General features: G+C 41.0%; 1 protein-coding gene across 6 annotated transcripts in view; it reads right to left on the bottom strand.

Moving 5' to 3' along the window:
- ALDH1L1 (aldehyde dehydrogenase 1 family member L1) overlaps positions 1-22,021 on the bottom strand; it is a 130,460-nt gene extending 108,439 nt beyond the window's left edge. For 2 of the 6 annotated variants that reach the window (XM_045052058.1, XM_045052059.1), the window contains exon 1: positions 21,349-21,651. The gene's annotated coding sequence lies outside the window, so the exon portion shown is untranslated. Of the gene's footprint in view, positions 1-19,659; positions 19,804-21,348; positions 21,663-21,997 lie in introns of those variants that run through there. The other 4 variants (XM_045052057.1, XM_023250100.2, XM_023250099.2 and 1 more) reach the window with 4 other exon arrangements.
- Positions 22,022-22,765: the final 744 nt, after the last annotated feature.

Below are 22,765 nucleotides of genomic sequence, written 5' to 3'. Positions count from 1 at the left end.
TTTATGTTTCTAGAAACTTACCTGTTTTTTCTAGGTTGTCCAATTTGTTGGCATATAGTTTTTCTTTCTTTTTTTTTTTTTAAGATTAAAAAAAGGGGCGCCTGGGTGGCACAGTCGGTTAAGCGTCCGACTTCAGCCAGGTCACGATCTCGCGGTCCGTGAGTTCGAGCCCTGCGTCGGGCTCTGGGCTGATGGCTCAGAGCCTGGAGCCTGTTTCCGATTCTGTGTCTCCCTCTCTCTGCCCCTCCCCCGTTCATGCTCTGTCTCTCTCTGTCCCAAAAATAAATAAACGTTGAAAAAAAATTTTTTTAATAAAAAAAAATTTAAAAAAAGATTAAAAAAATTTTTTTAATGTTTATTTATTATTGAGAGACAGAGAGAGACAGAGCATGAGCAGGGGAGGGGCAGCGACAGGAGACACAGAATCTGAAGCAGGCTCCAGGCTCTGAGCGGTCAGCACAGAGTCCGACGCAGGGCTCAAACTCATAAACCGTGATATCATGACCTGAGCCAAAGTCAGATGTTTAACTGACTGAGCCACCCAGGTGCCCCGCATATAGTTTTTCATAATATTCTCTTATAATTGTTTGTATTTCTGTGGTGTTGATTGTTACTTCTATCTTATGTAAATTTTTTCTTGTGGTTGACTTCCAGTTTCATAGCAAAACTGAATAAATGGTAAAAAAAAAAAAAAGAACGTCCATCTAAATTGAAATGGAAGAACTAAAACTCACGATCTGTAGCTGACACAATATTATATATAAAAAGCCCTAAAGACTCCACAAAAAAAAATTAATTAAAAAATTGCAATCCCTAGCACAATAACACCAGCATTCTTCATAGACCTAGAATACACAATCCTAAAATTTGCATGAAACCAGAAAAGACCCCAAATAGCCAAAGCAATCTTGAAAAAGAAAACTGAAGATGGAGGCATGACAATCCCAGACTTCAGGCTATACTACAAAGCTGTAACCATCAAGACAGTATGGTACTGGCACAAAAATAGACACTCAGATCAATGGGACAGAATAGAGAACCCAGAAGTGGACCCACAAATGTATGGCCAACCAATCTTTCACAAAGCAGGAAAGAATATCCAATGGAATAAAGGCAGTCTCTTCAGCAAATGGTGCCGGGAAAACTGGACAGCGATATGCAGAAAAATGAACCTGGACCACTTTCTTACACCATACACAAAAATAACTTAAAACAATGAAAGGCTTAAATGTAAGACAGGAAGCCACCAAAATCCTAGAGGAGAAAAGAGGCAAAAACCTCTTTGACTTCAGCTGCAGCAACTTCTTACTCACATCTCTGGAGGCAAGGGAAACAAAAGCAAAAATAAACTATTGGGACCTCATCAAAATAAAAAGCTTCTGCACAGTGAAGGAAACCATCAGCAAAACTAAAAGGCAACCGAAGGAATGGGAGAAGATATTTGCAAGTGCCATATCAGATAAAGGGTTAGTATCCAAAATCTATAGAGAACTTATCAAACTCAACATCCAAAAAACAAATAATCCAGTGAAGAAATGGGCAAAATACATGAATAGACACTTCACCCAAGAAGACATCCAGATGGCCAACTGACACATGAAAATATGCTCAACAGCACTTATCACCAGGGAAATACATATCAAAACCACAATGAGATGCCAACTCATCCCTGTCAGAATGGTTAGCATTAACAACTTAGGCAACGACAGATGTTGGCAAGGATGTAGAGAAAGAAGATCTCTTTTGCACTGCTGGTAGGAATGCAAACTGGTGCAAGAGAGGAGGACAGGATCTGAGGCTGGCTCTGTACTGATAGCAGAAAGCAAAATGTAGGGCTCAAATTCACAAATGATATCATGACCTGAGCTGAAGTCAGACGCGTACCAATGGAGCCACTCAGATGTCCCAATAGCCCAAGCAATCTTGAGAAAAAAGGACAAAACTGGAGGCATCACACTCCCTGATATCGAACTATAGTTGTGAAAGGAGTATGGTATATGCACAAAAACAGTCACATAGATCAATAGAAGAAAACAGATAACCAAGAAATAAACCCACACATATATGGTCAATGTATTTACAACAAAAGAGCCAAGAATATACAGTGGGGAAAGGACAGTCTCTTCAATAAATGATATGGGTAAAAACTGGACAACCACATGCAAAAAAAATGATGGCTAGACCATTGTCTTACACCGTACACAAAATTCAACTCAAAATGGATTATAACAATTTGAATGTAAGACCTGAAACCAAACACGGCAGAGAAGTAGGGGGATCCATACGTCCTGCGTCTCTCAAACAAAGAAGTGTAGAAGCCAAAGGACTTTGAACACCAGAGCCTGGGAGGAAAAGAGACTGAATCTACTAGGAAGAAAATTGGAAAGCTGGAAAAAAGATAGGTGGGTAACTGCGAACTGGAGGAGATTAATAAAAGGCTATGTGGGCATGGAGGGGAGGGACCCCCTTCTGCGGAGAGACAAAGGGAAGAGAAAGAGTGGCTAGGGAAGTGTAGGACCATTGCTGGACAGGAGAAAGCCCTCAGACTGAGACTGAGAAGGATGATGCAATCTCTAACTGCTGGGCTTTCTCCGGACTGGGGCCAGCTCCCTGTTCACATACCTGGGGAGGTGGGGAGCCAGGCCTGGGTGAGGTGGTAGGTCAGAGGCTCAGTGCACAGCTGCAGAAAGTGGTTCCCTCCCTGGAGGGCTGCATGATACCACAGAACCTGCCTGCGTCCACCACCTCGGGGGCTGGCGGCGAGGGCAGCAGCTCTCAGTTCACAATAGGAGAAGTCAGTCCTCCCTGTAGTGTGGCGGCACAGACACAGCCAGCTGGGACCACATATTGCTGCACTGAGAGGTGCTTCCCCAGCACCAGAGCACATGGGGTGGGACTTTGAGTCCTAGCCAAGAGCAGCGTCAGGGGAGTTGATGGAGCAAGAAGGACCACCACTGTCTGCACCCATGGCATAGTGAGGATGACTCAAACAGAGTCCACTGGGTCTGGCTCTGTGCAAAAGAGACTGGGACATCACCATCCCCCCCTCCCCCCCGGCCCACCACCACCACCACCACCACCACCACCATCACCACCACCAAGGTGGGGCCTCAGGGATAACTCCCAGAAAACGCCAATCCACACCCCCTTGTACTGGGTAACTGCATATCTACCGGAATGGCACAGACCCTGCAAACAGCTACACCTGACAAGCGATGCAGCATTGCCTGGATTAACTCTAGGTCCATTCTGGATATATAGATACACTCTCCCCCCACCCCCATTTCTCCTCCTTATCTCTTCCCTCCCCTGGGCTGGTGACTCTGGTTACTGGTCTGTCTGAACAGGCATATTTAATCAATTGTCTTGATACATGTTCTACACCTCCTTCTTTATACTCCTTTCTCTCTCTCTGGAATAAATCAAGCCATATAGTTTCTCTGAATAATTTTATCTTTGTTTCATTTTCCCCACCTCCTTCTTTATTTTCCTTTCTCTCTCTCTCTCTCTCTCTCTCTCTCTCTCAGAATTCAGCCTTTTTGTCTCTGCCAAATCAATGTTTATTCCTCACCCCAGCCCTCCAGTTGCATTTGTTTCTTTCTATATGTTCTTCCATCAGCACTGCCTAAACCCTTTCATTACTTATACTCGGTGTTTGGGGGATTTTTTTTTTTAAGTCTTGAGGTTTTTATTTTTGTTTATTTGTTTGTTTTTTGTTATTTGTGTGTTTGCGTGTTTTTGTCTCCTATTTGTCTATCTGTTTTCCTTTACAGGGCTACTCCAAGGAACAAATCAAAGCACACCTGGTCGAGTGTATAAAATATTACTACGATTAGGGTAATAAACTAACCAAAGTCACAATAACAGTAAGTGACGATCCCTGAAAAAACACCTCCTGAAGGGCCACACCCTAGACAGTGTATGACCCTCCATTAATATAGCAGTGCTCACAGGTGCAGAGCACACAACCTTTTAAAATGCATCAGGGGCAGAAAACTAGCTAAAATGACAAAACGGAAGAATTCTCCTCAAACTCCAGGAGGTAGTGACAGCTAACGAATTGATCAAAACCAATATAAGCAATATAACAGAACAACAATTTAGAATAATAGTCATAAACTTAATCACTGGGCTTGAAAAAAGCATACAGGACAGCAGAGAATCTATTGCTACAGAGATCAAGGGACTAAGAAATAGTCATGATTATTAATTAAAATGCTATAATTAAAAAAAATGCTATAAATGAGGTACAAAATAAAATGGAGGTGGCCATAGCACGGATTTGAGGCAGAGGAGAGAATAGGTGAATTAGAAGATAAAATTATGGAAAAAGAGGAAGCTGAGTAAAAGAGAGATAAAACGATCCAGGAGTATGAGGGGAGAATTAGAGAACTAAGTGATGCAATTAAATGGAACAATATCCATGTCATAGGAATCCAGAAGAAGAAGAGAGAGAGAAAGGGGCAGAAGGTGTACTTGAACAAATCACAGCTGAGAACTCCCCTGATTTGGGGAAGGAAACAGGCATTGAAATCCAGTGGCACAGAGAACTCCCTTCAGAAGGTAACTTGAATTGAACTTCTGCATGACATATCATAGGATAAAGGGACCTTAACATACAAAGGTAGACACATAAGTGTAGTAGCAGACAAATCTACTGAAACTTGGCAGGCCAGAAAGGAAAGCCAGGAAATAATCAACGTGATGAACAGAAAAAAAATATGCAGCCAAGAATCCTTTATCCAGCAAGTCTGTGATTCAGAATACAAAGAGAGATAAAGCTTTCCCCAAACAAACAAAAACTGAAGGAATTCGTCACCACTAAAGCAGCCCTACAAAAGATCCTAAGGGGGATTCTGTAAGTGAAATGTTGCAAGGACCACAAAGTACCAGACACAACTACAAGCATGAACCTACAGGTATCACAATGACTCTAAACCCATATCTTTCTATAATAACACTGAATGTAAATGGACTAAATGCACCAACCAAAAGACATAGGGTATCAGAATGGGTAAAAAAACAAGACCCATCTATTTGCTGTCTACAAGAGACTCATTTTAGACCTGAGGACACCTTCAGATTGAGAGTGAGGGGATGGAGAAGTATTTATTATACTACTGAAAGTCGAAAGAAAGCTGGAGTAGCCATACTTATATCAGACAAATTAGACTTTAAATTAAAGGCTGTAACAAGAGATGAAGAAGGGCATTATATAATAATTACGGGGTCTATCCATCAGGAATAGCTAACAATTATAAATGTCTATGCACCGAATACGGGAGCCCCCAAATATATAAAACAATTACTCATAAACATAAGCAACCTTATTGATAAGAATGTGGTAATTGCAGGGGACTTTAACACTCCACTTACAGAAATGGATAGATCATCTAGACACACGGTCAAAAGAAACAAGGGCCCTGAATGATACATTGGATCAGATGGACTTGACAGATATATTTAGAACTCTGCATCCCAAAGCAACAGAATATACTTTCTTCTCGAGTGCACGTGGAACATTCTCTGAGATAGATTACATACTGGGTCACCAAACAGCCCTTCGTAAGTATACAAGAATTGAAATCATACCATGCATACTTTCAGACCACAATGCTATGAAGCTTGAAATCAACCACAGGAAAAAGTCTCGAAAACCTCCAAAAGCATGGAGGTTAAAGAACACCCTACTAAAGAATGAGTGGGTCAACCAGGCAATTAGAGAAGAAATTTAAAAATATATGGAAACAACAAAAATGAAAAGACAACAATCCAACCGCTTTGGGATGCAGCGAAGGCAGTCCTGAGAGGAAAATACATTGCAATCCAGGCCTATCTCAAGAAACAAGAAAAATCCCCAATACAAAATCTAACAGCACACCTAAAGGAACAGAAGCAGAACAGCAAAGACACCCCAAAACCAGCAGAAGAAGAGAAATAATAAAGATCAGAGCAGAAATAAACAACACAGAATCTAAAAACACTGTAGAGCAGATCAACGAAACCAAGAGTTGGTTTTTTGAAAACATAACAAAATTGACAAACCTCTAGCCAGGCTTCTCAGAAAGAAAAGGGAGATGACCCAAATAGATAAAATCATGAATGAAAATGGAATTATGACAAGTAATGCCTCAGAGATACAAGCAATTATCAGGGAATACTATGAAAAATTATATGCCAACAAACTGGACAACCTGGAAGAAATGGACAAATTCCTAAACACCCACACACTTCCAAACTCAATCAGGAGGAAATAGAAAGCTTGAACAGACCCATAACCAGCGAAGAAATTGAATCGGTTATCAAAAACCTCCCAACAAATAAGAGTCCAGGACCAGATGGCTTCCCAGGGGAGTTCTACCAGACGTTTAAAGCAGAGATAATACCTATCCTTCTCAAGCTATTCCAAAAAATAGAAAGGGAAGGAAAACTTGCAGACTCATTCTATGAAGCCAGTATTACTTTGATTCCTAAACCAGACAGAGACCCAGTAAAAAAAAGGGAACTACAGGCCAATATCCCTGATGAATATGGATGCAAAAATTCTCAGTAAGATACTAGCAAATCAAATTCAACAGCATATAAAAAGAATTATTCACCATGATCAAGTGGGATTCATTCCTGGGCTGCAGGGCTGGTTCAATATTTGCAAATCAATCAATGTGATACATCACATTAATAAAAGAGGAGATAAGAACCATATGATCCTGTCAATCAATGCAGAAAGAGCTTTTGACAAAATTCAGCACCGTTTCTTAATAAAAACACTTCAGAAAGTCGGGATAGAAGGAGCATACTTAAACATCATAAAAGCCATTTATGGAAAGCCTACAGCTAACATCATCCTCAATGGGGAAAAACTGAGAGCTTTTTCCCTGAGATCAGGAACACGACAGGGATGCCCACTCTCACCGCTGTTGTTTAACATAGTGTTGGAAGTTCTAGCATCAGCAATCAGACAACAGAAGGAAATCAATGGCATCAAAATTGGCAAAGATGAAGTCAAGCTTTCACTTTTTGCAGATGACATGATATTATACATGGAAAATCGATAGACTCCACCAAAAGTCTGCTAGAACTGATACAGGAATTCAGCAAAGTTGCAGGATACAAAGTCAATGTACAGAAATCAGTTGCATTCTTATACACTTATAATGAAGGAGCAGAAAAACAAATAAAGAAACTGATCCCATTCACAATTGCACCAAGAAGCATAAAACACCTAGGAATGAATCTAACCAAAGATGTATGCTGAAAACTATAGAAAGCTCATGAAGGAAATTGAAGAAGATATAAAGAAATGGAATAACATTCCATTCTTATGGATTGGAAAAATAAATATTGTCAAAATGTCAATACTACCCAAAAGTATCTACAAATTCAATGCAATCCCAATCAAAATTGCACCAGCTTTTTTCTCAAAACTAGAACAAGCAATCCTAAAATTCATATGGAACCACAAAAGGCCCTGAATAGCCAAGGTAATTTTGAAGAAGAAGACCAAAGCAGGAGGCATCACAATCCTAGACTTTAGCCTCTACTACAAAGCTGTAATCATCAAGACAGCATGGTATTGGCACAAAAACAGACACATAGACCAATGGAATAGAACAGAAACCCCAGAACTAGACCCACAAACGTATGGCCAACTAATCTTTGACCAAGCAGGAAAGCAGATCCAATGGAAAAAAGACAGTCTTTTTAACAAATGGTGCTGGGAGAACTGGACAGCAACATGCAGAAGATTGAAACTAGACCACTTTCTCACACCATTCACAAAAATAAACTCAAAATGGATAAAGGACCTAAATGTGAGACAGGAAATCATCAAAACCCTAGAGGAGAGGGGCGCCTGGGTGGCGCAGTTGGTTAAGCGTCCAACTTCAGCCAGGTCACGATCTCGCGGTCCGTGAGTTCGAGCCCCGCGTCGGGCTCTGGGCTGATGGCTCAGAGCCTGGAGCCTGTTTCCGATTCTGTGTCTCCCTCTCTCTCTGCCCCTCCCCCATTCATGCTCTGTCTCTCTCTGTCCCAAAAATAAATAAACGTTGAAAAAAAATTAAAAAAAAAAACCCCTAGAGGAGAAAGCAGGAAAAGACCTCTCTGACCTCACCCGTAGCAATCTCTTACTCGACACATCCCCAAAGGCAAGGGAATTAAAAGCAAAAATGAACTACTGGGACCCTATGAAGATAAAATGCTTCTGCACTGCAAAGGAAACAACCAACAAAACTAAAAGCCAACCGAGGAATGGGAAAAGATATTTGCAAATGACATATTGGACAAAGGGCTAGTATCCAAAATCTATAAAGAACTCACCAAACTCCACACCCGAAAAACAAATAATCCGGTGAAGAAATGGGCAGAAAACATGAATAGACACTTCTGTAAAGAAGACATCCGGATGGCCAACAGGCACATGAAAAGATGCTCAACGTCGCTCCTCATCAGGGAAATACAAATCAAAACCACACTCAGATATCACCTCACGCCAGTCAGAGTGGCCAAAATGAACAAATCAGGAGACTATAGATGCTGGAGAGGATGTGGAGAAACGGGAACCCTCTTGCACTGTTGGTGGGAATGCAAATTGGTGCAGCCACTCTGGAAAACAGTGTGGACGTTCCTCAAAAATTAAAAATAGACCTACCCTATGATCCAGCAATAGCACTGCTAGGAATTTACTCAAGGGATACAGGAGTACTGATGCATAGGGGCACTTGTACCCCAATGTTTATAGCAGCACTCTCAACAATAGCCAAATTATGGAAAGAGCCTAAATGCCCATCAACTGGTGAATGGATAAAGAATTTGTGGTTTATATACACAATGGAGTACTACGTGGCAATGAGAAAGAATGAAATATGGCCCTTTGTAGCAATGTGGATGGAACTGGAGAGTGTTATGCTAAGTGAAATAAGCCATACAGAGAAAGACAGATACCATATGGTTTCACTCTTATGTGGATCCTGAGAAACTTAACAGAAACCCATGGGGGAGAGGAAGGAAAAAAAAAAAGAGGTTAGAGTGGGAGAGAGCCAAAGCATTAGAGACTGTTAAAAACTGAGAACAAACTGAGGGTTGATGGGGGGTGGGGGGAGGGGAGGGTGGGTGATGGGTATTGAGGAGGGCACCTTTTGGGATGAGCACTGGGTGTTGTATGGAAACCAATTTGACAATAAATTTCATATATTGAAAAAATAAAAAAATAAAAAAATAATTTAAAAACAATTAAAAATAAAATACCCTATGATCCAGTAATTGGACAACTAGGTATTTACCCCAAAGATACAAAAATACAGATTCAAAGAGGTACATGCACCCCAATGTTTATAGCAGCGTTATCAACAACAGAAACTATGGAAAGAGCCCAAGTGTCCATGATTAATTAATAGAAAAAGAAGATGTGGGAGGGAGGTGGAGATAGATAGATATAGATAGATACAGATATAGATATAGATATAGATATAGATATAGATATAGATATAGATCAGCCATTAAAAAGAATGAAATCTTGGGGCTCCTGGGTGGCTCAGTCCATGAAGTGTCTGACTTCAACTCAGGTCATGATCTTATGGTTCATGGGTTGGAGCCCCATGGCAGGCTCTGTGCTGAATGCTTGCTCATAGCCTGGAACCTGCTTCAGATTCTGTGTCTCCCTCTCTCTCCGCCCCTCCCCCTCTCCTGCTCTGTCTCACTCTGTGTCTCAAAAATAAATAAATGTAAAAAAAATTTTTTTGTTTAAGGATGAAATCTTGCCATTTGCAACAACATGGATGAAGCTAGAGTGTATTATGCTAAGCAAAATGAGTCAATCAGAGAAAGACAAATACCATACGATTTCATTTATATGTGGAATTAAGAAACAAAATATATGGAAAGGGAGGGAAGAAAAAAAGAGAGAGGAACAAACCATAAGAAACTCTTAACAATAGAGAACAAACTGAGGGTTGATGGAGGGAGGTAGGTAGGGGATGCACTAGATGGGTGATGGGTATTGAGGAGGGCAGTTTTTGTGATGAGCACTGGGTGTTGTATGTAAGTTATGAATCACTGAATTCTACTGAATCCAATATCGCAGGGTATATTAACTAACTACAAATCAACTAACTAAAAATTTTAAAAGGAAAAAAGAAAAAGAAATAACAATTGGGCAGATCTGAATAGACATTTTCCCAAAGAAGACATACAGAGGCCATAGGTACTTGAAAAGATGCTCAACATCACTAATTATCAGGGAAATATAAATCTAAACCATAATGAGATATCACCTCACACATGTTAAAATGGTTATTATCAAGACAAGACATAGTAAGTGCTGGCAAGAATGTAGGAAAAAAGAGAACCCTTGCACACCATTGGTAGGAATGTAAAAGGTGTAAATAGGTCCACTATAGAAAACAGTATGGTGGTGTCTCAAAAAATTAAAAATAGACCAACTGTATCATTCAGCAGTTTCACTTCTGGGTATTTATCTGAAGAAAACAAAAACACCAATTCAAAAAGATATATGCAACCCTATGTTTATTGCTCTATTTATAGCAGCAATGTGTTCAGTGATTATAGTTTGTGGATAAGTGAAATGAATTACAGCAATGATGATAAGGTATGCGAGAGAGGAATCAAGAATACTTTGGTATAGGGGCGCCTGGGTGGCTCAGTTGGTTGAGCGTCCGACTTCGGCTCAGGTCATGATCTCGCTGTCCGTGAGTTCAAGCCCCACGATGGGCTCTGTGCTGACAGCTCAGAGCCTGGAGCCTGTTTCAGATGCTGTGTCTCCCTCTCTCTCTGCCCCTCCCCCACTCATGCTCTGTCTCTCTTTGTCAATAATAAATAATCATTAAAAAACATTTAAAAAAAAAAGAATACTTTGGTATAAAGTACTTGCACTACCCACAAAACAGTATATTTCTCTACAAGTGGCCTTGGATAGTTGTAAATGTATACTGCAAACACTAGGGGCAAACTAAAAAAAGCAAAAAAGCTACAATTAATACATTAAGAGAGAAGAGAAAATGGAATCATAAAAAGCTCAGTGAAAACCTGACAAGTCAGAAAAATAGTGGAAGACTATAAAATAAAAGTAAATACACAAAGAACAAGGAAAAACAGTAATAAATGTGTTATATAAGAATATCTATATTCATCTAATCTATGAACTATATCAATAATCACTTTAAACATCAATGGTCTAAGTATACCAATTAAAACACAGAGACTATCAGAGTGGATAAGCCATCAGGACCCAATTATGATGTGTACAATAAACCCACTTTAAATATAAAAACACAGATCAAAACTAAAGGGATAGAGGAAGATATACCCTACTAACACTAATCAAAAGAAATATGGAATAGATCTGTTAACTTCAGGCAAAGCAGACTTCAGAGCAAGGAAAATTATTAAGAAGAAAAAGGGGCACTACATAATGATAAAGGGCTCAATTCCTTAAGAAGATATAATAATTCTTAATGTGTATGTACCTAAAAACAGAGACTTAAAATATGTGAAGCAAAACTGATAGAATTGCAAGAATAAACAGACAAATCCACTAGTTTAGTTGGAAACTTTGACACCTCTTTATCAATACCTAATAACCGAGAGATTGGTCAAGTAGGAAATCAGTAAGGTCATAGGTTAACTGAACAGCACCATCAATTAGCTGGAACTAACAGGCATTTATAAAATACTTCATCTAACAACAGCAAAATACACATTCACCTCGAGCTTACATAAAATAATCACCAAGACACACCATAACAATCTTAAAAGAGTACAAATCATGCAAAATATGCTCTCAGACCACAGTAGAATTACTAAAAATCAATACTAGAAAGATATCTGGGAAAGCCAACAGAAAGATTTGTAGAGAATAAATAATACACTTTGGACAACACATGGGTGGAAGAAAAACTATCAAGAGAAATTTTAAAATATTTTGAATTGAAATGAAAATTAAAATATAACTTACTAAAATTTGTGAAATGCAGCTAAAGCAGTATATAGAGGAAAATTTATAGCATTAAGTACATATATTATTAAAGGAAAAATATCCAAAATCAATAAAATAAGTTAGGAAACTAGAAAAAGAAGAGAAAATTAAATCAAAATAAGCAAAAGAAAGGAAATAATAAAATTTAGAACACAGGGGCACCTGGGTAGCTCAGTAGGTTGGGTGTCTGACTTCAGCTCTGGTCATGATCTCATGGTCCATGAATTTGAGCCCCGTGTCAGGCTCTGTGCTGACAGCTCAGAGACTGGAGTCTGCTTCAGATTCTGTGTCTCCCTCTCTCTCTACCCCTCCCCAACTCATGCTCTGTCTCTCCCTCTATCCCTCAAAAATAAGCAAACATCAAAAAAAAAAATTTTAAGTTTAGAGATCAATAAAATTGAAAACAAATAGAGACAATAACAAAATCAAAAGTTTTTTCTAAAAGATGAATAAAATTGATAAGCCTCTAGTTAGATTAATGAAAAAAAAAACCCCAAATGTCTAGTTTCAAAAATGAAAGAAAGGCCATCACTACTAATCCCATAGTCATTAAAAGAATAATAGAGGATTATGAATATCTCTATACCCTTAAATGTGATAACCTAGATGAAATAGAACACTTCTTGAAAAGCACAATTTACCAAACTTATACAAGGAAAAACAGATATAATATAAATAGTCCTATTTATTAAAGGCATTGGATCAATAATTAATACCTTTCCAAAACAGAAACCACCAGATTCACTGGTGAATTCCACCAAACATCTAAGAGAGAAATTTTATCAATTCTGTTACAATTTCAGAAAACAAAAACCAAATACTTCCTAACTCAATGTATCAGGCCAACATTACCCTAATGCAAAAAACAAACACATTACAAGAAAGGAAAACTATAGGTCAGTATCTTTCATGAACATAGATATTAAAATCTTTAACAATGTAAAGAAAGAATTATACATCACAGTCAAGTGGGATTTATACTAGTGGTATTCCAGGTTTAACATTTAAAAATCAATTAGTGTAATAGATCACACCAACAGGTAAAAAAAAAAAAAGGAAAATCATAGGAACACATAAATTGATGCAGAAAAACAATTTGACTTCCAAAAAACAAGAGTCCAGGGCTGGATGGCTTTACGGGGGAATTCTACCAAACATTTAAAGAGTTAACACCTATTCTCTTCCAGCTGTTCCAAAAAGTAGAAATGGAAGGAAAACTTCCAAACTCTTTCTATGAAGCCAGCATCACCTTGACTCCAAAACCAGACAAAGACCCCACTAAAAAGAACTACAGATCAATTTCCCTGATGAGCATGGATGCAAAAATCCTCAACAAGATACTAGTCAACTGGATCTAACAATATAAAAGAATTATTCACCAAGACCAAGTTGGATTTATACCTGGGATGCAGGGCTGGCTCAACATCTGCAAAACAATCAATGTGATACATCACATCAGTAAAAGAAAGGACAAGAACCACATGATCCTTTCAATAGATGCAGAGAAAGCATTTGACAAAATACAGCATCCTTTCTTGATAAAAAACCCTCAAGAAAGTAGGGATGGAAGGATCATACCTCAAGATCATAAAAGCCATATACGAAAGACCCACTGCTAATATCATTTGCAATGGGAAAAGACTGAGAGCTTTCCCCCTTAAGGTCAGGAACATGACAGGGATGTCCACCCTTGCCACTGTTGTCCAACATAGTATTGGAAGTGTTAGCCTCAGCAATCAGACAACACAAAGGAATAAAAGGCAGCCAAATAAGCCAGAAGGAAGTCAAACTTTCGCTCTTCGCAGATGACATGATACTCTATATGGAAAACCCAAAACATCCAATCAAAAAACTGCTAGAACTGATCCATGAATTCAGCAAAGCTGCAGGATATAAAATCAACACACAGAAATCAGTTGCATTACTATACACCAATAATGAAGCCAGAGAAAGAGAAATCAAAGAATCGATCCCATTTACAATTGCATCAAAAACTGTAAAATACCTAGGAATAAACATAAGCAAAGAAATGAAAAATCCATGCACTGAAAACTATAGAAAGCTTATGAAAGAAATTGAAGAAGACACAAAAAGTGGAAAATGTTGCATGCTCTTGGATTGGAAGAACAAATATTGTTAAAATGTGGATACTACCCAAAGCAATCTACATATTCAATGCAATGCCTACCAAAACAACACCAGCATTCTTCACAGAGCTAGAACAAATAATCCTAAAATTTGTACAGAACCAGAAAAGACCCTGAATAGCCAAAAAAATCTTGTAAAAGAAAACCAAAGCTGGAGGCATCACACTCCCAGACTTCAAGACATGTTACAAAGCTGTAATCATCAAAACAGTTTGGATATTGCACAAAACAGATACTCAGATCACCAGAGCAGAATAAAGAACCCAGAAATGGACCCACAAACACACAGCCAACTAATCTTTGACAAAACAGGAAAGAATATCCAATGGAATAAAGACAGTCTCTTCAACAAGTGGTGCTGGGAAAACTGGACAGCAACATGCAGAAAAATGAACCTGGACCACTTTCTTACACCATACACAAAAATAAACTCAAAATGGATGAACGACCTAAGCATAAGACAGAAAGCCATCAAAATCATAGGGGAGAAAGCAGGCAAAAACCTCTTTGACCTTGGCCACAGCAACTTCTTACTCAACATGTCTCCAGAGGCAAGGGAAACAAAAGCAAAAATGAACTATAGGGACTCTTCTGCACAGTGAAGGAAACAATCAGCAAAACTAAAAGGCAACCGAAGGAATGGGAGAAGATATTTGCAAACAACATATCAGATAAAGGGTTAGTATCCGAAATCTATAAAGGACTTATCAAACTCAACACCCAAAAACCAAATGATCCAGTGAAAAAATGGGCAAGAGACATGAATAGACACTTCTCCAAAGAAGACATCCAGATGGCCAACTGACACATGAAAAACTACTCAACATCACTCATCATCAGGGAAATACAAATCAAAACCACAATGAGATAACACCTCACACCTGTCAGAAAGGCTAACATTAACAACTCAGCAACAACAGACGTTGGCAAGAATGCAGAGAAAGAGGATTTCTTTTGCACTGCTGATGGGAATGCAAACTGGTGCAGCCACTCTGAAAAACAATATGGAGGTTCCTCCAAAAATTAAAAACAGAACTATCCTATGACCCAGCAATTGCACTACTAGGTATTTATCCACGGGATACAGGTATGCTGTTTCAAAGGGGCATATGCACCCCAATGTTTATAGCAGTGCTTTTGACAATAGGCAAAGTATGGAAAGAGTCCAAATGTCCATCAATGGATGAATGGATAAAGAAGATGTGGTATATATATACAATGGAGTATTACTCAGCAATCAAAAAGAATGAAATCTTGCCATTTGCAACCACGTGGATGGAACTGGAGGGTATTATGCTAAGCAAAATTAGTCAGAGAAAGACAAATATATGACTTCATTCATATGAAGAATTTAAGATACAAAACAGATGAAGTTAAGGCAAAGGAAGCAAAAAAATATAAAAACAGGGAGGGGAATAAAACATAAAAGACTCTTAAATATAGAGAACAAACAGGGTTGCTGGAGGGGTTGTGGGAGGGGGGATGGGTAAATGGGTAGGGGGCATTAAGGAATCTACTCCTGAAGGTAACTAACTTGGATGTAAATTACACAATAAATTAATCAAAAAAGGTTTTTAAAAGAACAATTTGACAAAATCCAACAACGATTCATGATAAAGATTCTCAGCAAAGTAGGTATAGAGAGGAAGTTAACTTGATAAAGAACATTTACAAAAAAAAAACTCAAAAATTATAACATCACATTTTTTTTAAGTAGGCTCCACACTTAGCATGGAGCCCAATGTAGGGCTTGAATTAACCACCCTGGGAACAAGACCTGAGTTGAGATCAAGAGTCAGATGCTTAACCAACTGAGCCACTCAGATGCCCCTCTAACATCATACTTAATGGTGAGAAACTAGAAACTTTCCCACTAAGATCAGGAACAAGTCAAGGGTGTTCCCTTTCATTACTTCTATTCAACACCCTACTGGAAATTCTAGCAAGGCAGTAACACAAGAAAAGGAGATAAAAGGTATACAGATTGGAAAGGGGGAAATAAACTGTTCACAGATGACATAATTGTCCAAGTAGAAAATCTCCAAAACTCAGCAAAAAACTCGTGGAACTAATTAATGATTATCAGAAGATTACAAGAGAGAAGGTTAATATGCAAAAGTCAATATGCCGTCAATAAACAATTGGGGTTTGAAATTAAAAACAGGGGTGCCGGGGTGGCTCAGTCAGTTAAGCATCCGACTTCAGCTCAGGTCAAAGAATCTCATGGTTGTTGAGTTTGAATCCCATGTTGGGCTCTGTGCTGATGGCTCAGAGTCTGGAGCCTGCTTCAGATTCTGTGTCTCCCTCTCTCTCCGCCCCTCCCAGGCTTGCTCTATCTCTCTCTCTCTCTCTCTCTCAAAAATAAACAAACATTAAAAAAAAATTTAAAAACACAATACCATTTATATTATCACCCAAAACTGAAATTATTTATGTGTAAATATAACAAAATATGTAAAAGAGCAATATAAGGAAAACCACAAGACTAATGAAGGAAATCCAATAAAACCTAAATAAATGGAGATATTGCACATACATGGATAGGAAACTCAATATTGTCAAGATATCAGTTCTTTCCCATTTGATCTTTGGATTCAACACAATCTCAATGAAAATCCTAGCAAGTTATTTTGCAGATATCAACAAACTGATTCTAAAATTTATACTAAAGGCAAAAGACCTGAATTATCCAACACAATATTGAAGGAGAGGAGCAAAGTCAAAATACTGACACTATCCAACCTCAAGATTTACTATGAAGCTACAGAAATCAAGACAGGGTGATACTGGCAAAAGAGTAGACAAATATATCAATAGACAGAACAGAGAACCCAGAAACAGACTCATACAAAAACAGTCAACTGATCTTTGACAAAGCAGTAAAGGCAATTCAGTAGAGAAAGGATAGACTGTTCAACACATTATTCTCGAACTATTTCCACATGCAAAAAAAAACAAAAACAACAACAACAAAAAACCTCAAAAAACAATCACAGACCTAAATGTAATATCTACATTTTCTTTTAAAGATTTTTTTTTTTTTGAGAGAGAGAAAGCACAAGTGGGGAAGGGGCAGAGAGAGGGACAGATCTGAAGTGGGCTCTGTGCTGACAGCAGTGAGCTCCATGAGGGGCTCGAACTCACCAGCTGTGAGATCATGACCTGAGCCAAAGTGGGACACTCAACCGACTAAGCCACCCAGGTGCTCCAATGTAAAATCTACATTTAGATAAAACTATAAAACTCACAGAATATAACATAGAAGAAATTCCAGATGGCCTTGGGTCTTTTTAAATACAACAAAACCATGGAAGAAAAAAAGTAATAAACTGAACTTTATTAGAACTGAAAACTTCTGCTCTTCAAAAGGCAAGCCACAGATAGGGAGAAAAATTTACAAAACACACATCTGATAAAGGACTAGTATCCAAAATATACAAAAAAATTCTTAAAACTCAACAATAAGAAAGCAACTCAACTAAAAAAATAGGGGAAAGACCTAAGCAGATGCCTCAGCAAAGAAGATATACTGACGGGAAATGAGTATTTGAAAAGATGCTCAACATCATACATCACTAAGGATTGCAAATTAAAACAATAATGAGATACCACTGCAAATCTATTAGAATGACTAAAATCCAAAACACCACCAACGAAAATGCTGGCGAAGATGGGGAGCGATAGGAACTCTCATTCATTGCGGGTGGGAATGCAAAATGGTAGTCATCTTGAAAAATTGTTTTGCAGTTTCTTACAAAACTAAACACATTCTCTCCATACAATTCAGCAATCATACTCCACGGTATTTACCAAAATTAGTTGGCAATTTAGGTCCACACAAAAACCTGCACACAGATGTTTATAGCATCATTATTCATAACTACCTAAACTTGGAAGCAACCAAGATGTTCTTCAGTAGGTGAATGGATAAATTGTGGTACATCTGGACAATGGGCTTTTATTCCATGCTAAGAAGAAATGAGCCATTAAGCCATGAAAAGATACAGTGGAAATATAAATGCATATTGCTAAGTGAAAGAAGCCAGTCTTAAAAGGCTACATACTGTATTATTCTAACTATGAGAGTCTTAAAACTAAGAAGATGGGGTGGGGGTGGGGGGGAATCAGTGTTTGACACGGTTTGGGGAAGGGGAGAAAGGGATGAACAGGTGGAACACAGGAGATTTTTTTTACAGTTATCTACTGTCATGTCAGATGCAGGTCCTTATACATTTGTCAAAACCCATTGAATATACAACACAAAGAGTGATGTGAGCTATAGACTTTAAGAATATTGTATCAGGGGGTCTCTGGGTGGTTCTGTCAGTTAAGTGTCCAACATGATCTCACAGTCCATTTGTTTGAGCCCCGTGTTGGGCTCTGTGCTGACAGCTCAGAGCCTGGGGCCTGCTTTGGATTCTGTGTCTCCCTCTCTCTCTGCCCCTCCCCCACTCACCTCTGTCTCTCTCTGATTCTCTCTCAAAAATACATAAACATTAAAAAAATAAAAAAGTAAAAATAAACAAAAACAAAAAGAATGTTGTATCAGTATCCACTCATCAAGAGTAACAAATGTACCAGGCTAATGTTAATAATGCAAGGTGTTACTAATAAGTGACAGTGGAGGGGGCAGGGGCTGAGGGACTATATGGGAGCTCTTTGTACTCTGCTCAATTTTTCTATAAACTTAAAACTGTTCTAAAAACTAATTTAAACAAACAAATAAATAAATCTAGGTGTATCGTTCACATCTTACTTCAAAATACAGGTCAATTGGATTAAAATAAGTATTAAAAAAATCAAATACAAGAAGAAAACATCAAAGTGTAAGAAAATACCAGTAATATAGGGCTTAGAAACTTGACACTAAAGAAGAAATATACAAGAAAGCATGTGATGGCTTTTCATACAGGAAGATTTTACATGTGTCTGAAAGCAATTTGCCAAAAGAAAAAAAATTAGAGCCAATAGATAAATAAAAATGTTCAAATTGCAATTAATCAAATAATTCATGCATAATAAAACAAGGGACTATTTTTCTCCTTTAAAATTGGAAGGGGCTTAAGCAATATAAATATCAGCTGTTGTCTAGATTATGAGAAAACAGCTGCGTTCCTGTAGCACTAATGGGACAACAAATTGGTACCAATTCTCTGGAGGAAAATTTGGCAATAAATACCAAAATCCTAGAAAATTCTGACTCAGCATTTTCACTTCTAAATTCTATTTGGATGAGCAGATAGAGGCATGAGTGTTGTAAAATTATGATACATTCACACTGGGTAAACCCAGCGCAGTTAAAAGTGGCAACACGCTGTTTCACTACCTGGAATGTGTAGGTCAAAACACCCCCACAGGTGACAAACCACTGTAATTTTTAAAAGTGCTGTGGGTGTGTGTATGTTTGTGCACCTGCAGTGTAAAAACCTGGGAGGATTCCCACAGAAATGTTAAAAGTTACTGAGAAGAGTTTTTTGAATTTGGGGTATTTTCAATAATCATCAGTAATTATCTTTTTCTTACCTGAATGTTCTGGCTTTTTCTATACTGAGCACGTATCACTTGTGGGAAAAGAAAGCAATACAAACAAGATCCCTTTGGAAGCAGGGAGGCAGGGTCAGGGTAGCCACCAGGAAGGCTGTGGTCACAGTCCAGGGAAGCTGAGTGTGGCAGGGACAGGTGCGCTGGGAGGGGCCTCAGCCAATCTTGACCTTTGGCCAGCAGAAAGATCAGGAAGCGCAGGGGGCGGGGGGTGGAGCCGGGGAAGGGAGTACAGAGCCCCACGTGGGCTGCTGCAGCTGGGCTGGCTGAGTGGGCAGCCTGCAAGCCTCCACCTCCTTCCTGAGTTGGCAGGGGCGTGTGCCCCTGTTCCCGGCAGTGCAGTGCGTGGGTACAGCTGTAGAGCTGTCAGGGCCTCCCAGGCCTCCCACCCCAAGCACCCAGCCCAGACCTGGCTCCCCAGGACCCAGCTATCAGATCCTGCTCAAGAGGGGCAGCCCAGGACAGGGACAGCAGCTCTGGGCCATCTGTTTTCCTGCTTTGGTCTGGGGACCCACAAAAGAATGCAGCTCTAGGAGAGGGCAGAGGCTCAGCCAAGTTGCAGGGCACAGCCACAAGGCATCCTCTTCCACCAGCTGCCCTTTGGGGATGACGGCGGGGGTGGGAGGGAGCTGATTCCTCTCCTGCAGTCAATCTGTTCCATTCGGCCACTGGCAGGGCAGATGCTTGTCGGTTCCACAGCCAGGGTCCGCGGGGGTTCATGTTTCATCCTCTGTCTTTCTCACTATCCTGGGCACGCGGGCAGGCCCCCTAGACCACCTGAGCCTGTAGACCTGTATTCAACCTTAGCGAATCATTTGCATCTCTAAGGCTTAAATTCTTGTCTCCAAAATGTCACAGGATTGTCTCCCAACATTGTCGTGAAGGTTGATCCTCATAGGGGGGAGAGTGCCAACATTCACAGAGGGCCTAGGGCCTTAGTGCATAAACTCATGCCATCCTGAAACAATCTTAGCAGGTAAGGTACTGTTAGTATTTATTCCCCCACCCCAATTTTAGCCAAAGAAACGGAGTCAGAGTTCCAGAAACTTGCCCAAGAGTTCCAGAAACTTGCCCAAGGTCACTGAAAAGTGAGGGAGTGGGGAGAAAACAGTCACCTGATGCCAAGCCCATACTCTTAACCCAGTGTGTGAGAATACTAAATTCTGTCTCCATCTGCACCTGAGGGAGATTCTTGCCTTTTCTAGGGAGGTGACAAACGAGGGGCCTGCACAGGTGCGGGGCGGGGGGGGACGCTGGGTTCCAAGTAGCGCGACCCTGGGAACCCGGGGTTGCGGTCAAGCTGGGGCCCAGGGGTCAGTGCCCCGCTACACCAGGGGAGCTCTCCAATCACAAGAGGTCCTTGTGCACGGCCCCCAGATTTGGCCAATCAGGGGGGATCTTTTCCACACCCGATATAATGGGGTGAGGGACTTAGCCCCGGAGGCAGACTGCCCCTCCACCACGGACCGGCCCAGTCACCTTCGGCTTGTCCCTTTCTCTCTCGGAGCCTCAGTTTTCTCTTCTGTGAGCTGGTCAGATAACGTCCACTCACTGGGCTGTGCTGGCTCGGTAAAGCACCCTGTTCGCCGGGTCCGGCCCCACCTTCGGCGAGCCCCGCCCCCATACCATGGTCCTTTAGCCTGAGGACCCCTAGCTAGACTGGAGGCTCACCTGCCCCAGGGGGAATCGCGGATCCGGACTCCAGACCCGGCGTCCCTGCGGCGAGGCTCCTGCGTCCACCGGGAGCCCAGTTGAGGGACCTGAGCTCAGAGTCCCTGGAGTCGCCAGTTGGGACAGGCTCCCTCCCTCGGAGCGTCGGGGCTCGGGGGCACTCACCAAGCGCGGGAGGAGGCGCAGGAGTCGCGGGCCAGAAGGGACCTCTGAAAGCGTCGGTCGGGGGACAAGGGGCTGGCCCAGGCCGGCCCAGGGCGGCGGAGAGGTGGGACCCGCCTCTGCCAGTCCCAGGGCCTCGAGCAAGGCCAGAGCCAGGGAAGGGAGGGGCGCCGGGCGGAGGCGAGAGGGGCGGGGGCGCGGGGCGGGCATAAAGTCACCCTGGGCAGGAGTGGGGAGAGCTCTCAATGGCTGTGTGACAGTGGCCAGGGTGTGTCACTCACCCTCTCTGGGCTTGCTTGCATTTATAGGCGAAAAGACTTGTGATAGACCCTTCAGAATTCACAGGGCTCTGAAAAGGCGCAGGCTCTCCCTGGTTAGGCATTGCTGCAAGGCTGAGTTGGTAGGAGGAAACTTGCCAACCAGATCATTTCACTCTCTCACCCGCTCACTCATTCATTCATCCAAGAATCATGTGCCAAGTTCCTACCGTGTGCCATCCACCAAGCAGAGCCAAACAAGATCCTCGCCCTCTGCAAACTTGCAGTCGCCTGCAGGAGACAGTGACAGTGTGTCCAGATGAATATTGGGGTTTCTGCCTGTGCCCTTCCTGCCTTCTACAGCCCCAGGCTTCCCCCTAGGCTATTCCTCTTCTTGCTCCCTTCCACCCAGTCTGGGTGCCGCTGACCCCTCCCCTAGCTCCCCACCTGACCAAGCCTGTCTCAGGCAGGGTTATCTGTTCCACTCTGGGCCAAAGTAAGTCTGCACAAATGAATAAAGGAAGATAAATCTGCACATTGTTTCCTGACTGTGAGCCTATGTCCAGTGTATCCTGAACAAGCTGCCAAGAATGTCCTTCCTGCCACTCCTGCCGCTGGACTCTGCTTCCCAGCCTCACTTCTGAGGCTGTCTCTACCTGAGCTCCAGTTACCTGGACCTCTACTCAGTGCCTGGACACCTCAAGCATGCTGCAGCCTCAGGGCCTCTGCCAGAATATTCCTCTCTCAAACACTACAGAGGCACACCTCCTCCTGTCTTCACATAGTACCTGATATATCCAATATCTGATGCAGAGCCTTAGAGAAGCTTTTCCAAGTCACACAACCTAAGGAAGTCTCTCAGCCAGTCCCCATCACTTCACCCTGTTTTATTTCCTTCACAACACTTACTGTACATGTGACATTTTCTAGTTCATTGTTTGCTTATTAATCTGTTTCTCCTGCTACTACAACTCTTTGAGGACAGGAAACTTGTGTGA

The sequence above is a fragment of the Felis catus genome, chromosome A2 (assembly GCF_018350175.1).
Source record: "Felis catus isolate Fca126 chromosome A2, F.catus_Fca126_mat1.0, whole genome shotgun sequence".
In the NCBI taxonomy this organism is placed as follows: domain Eukaryota; kingdom Metazoa; phylum Chordata; class Mammalia; order Carnivora; family Felidae; genus Felis; species Felis catus.
This window is presented reverse-complemented; position numbering and strand designations above follow the sequence as displayed.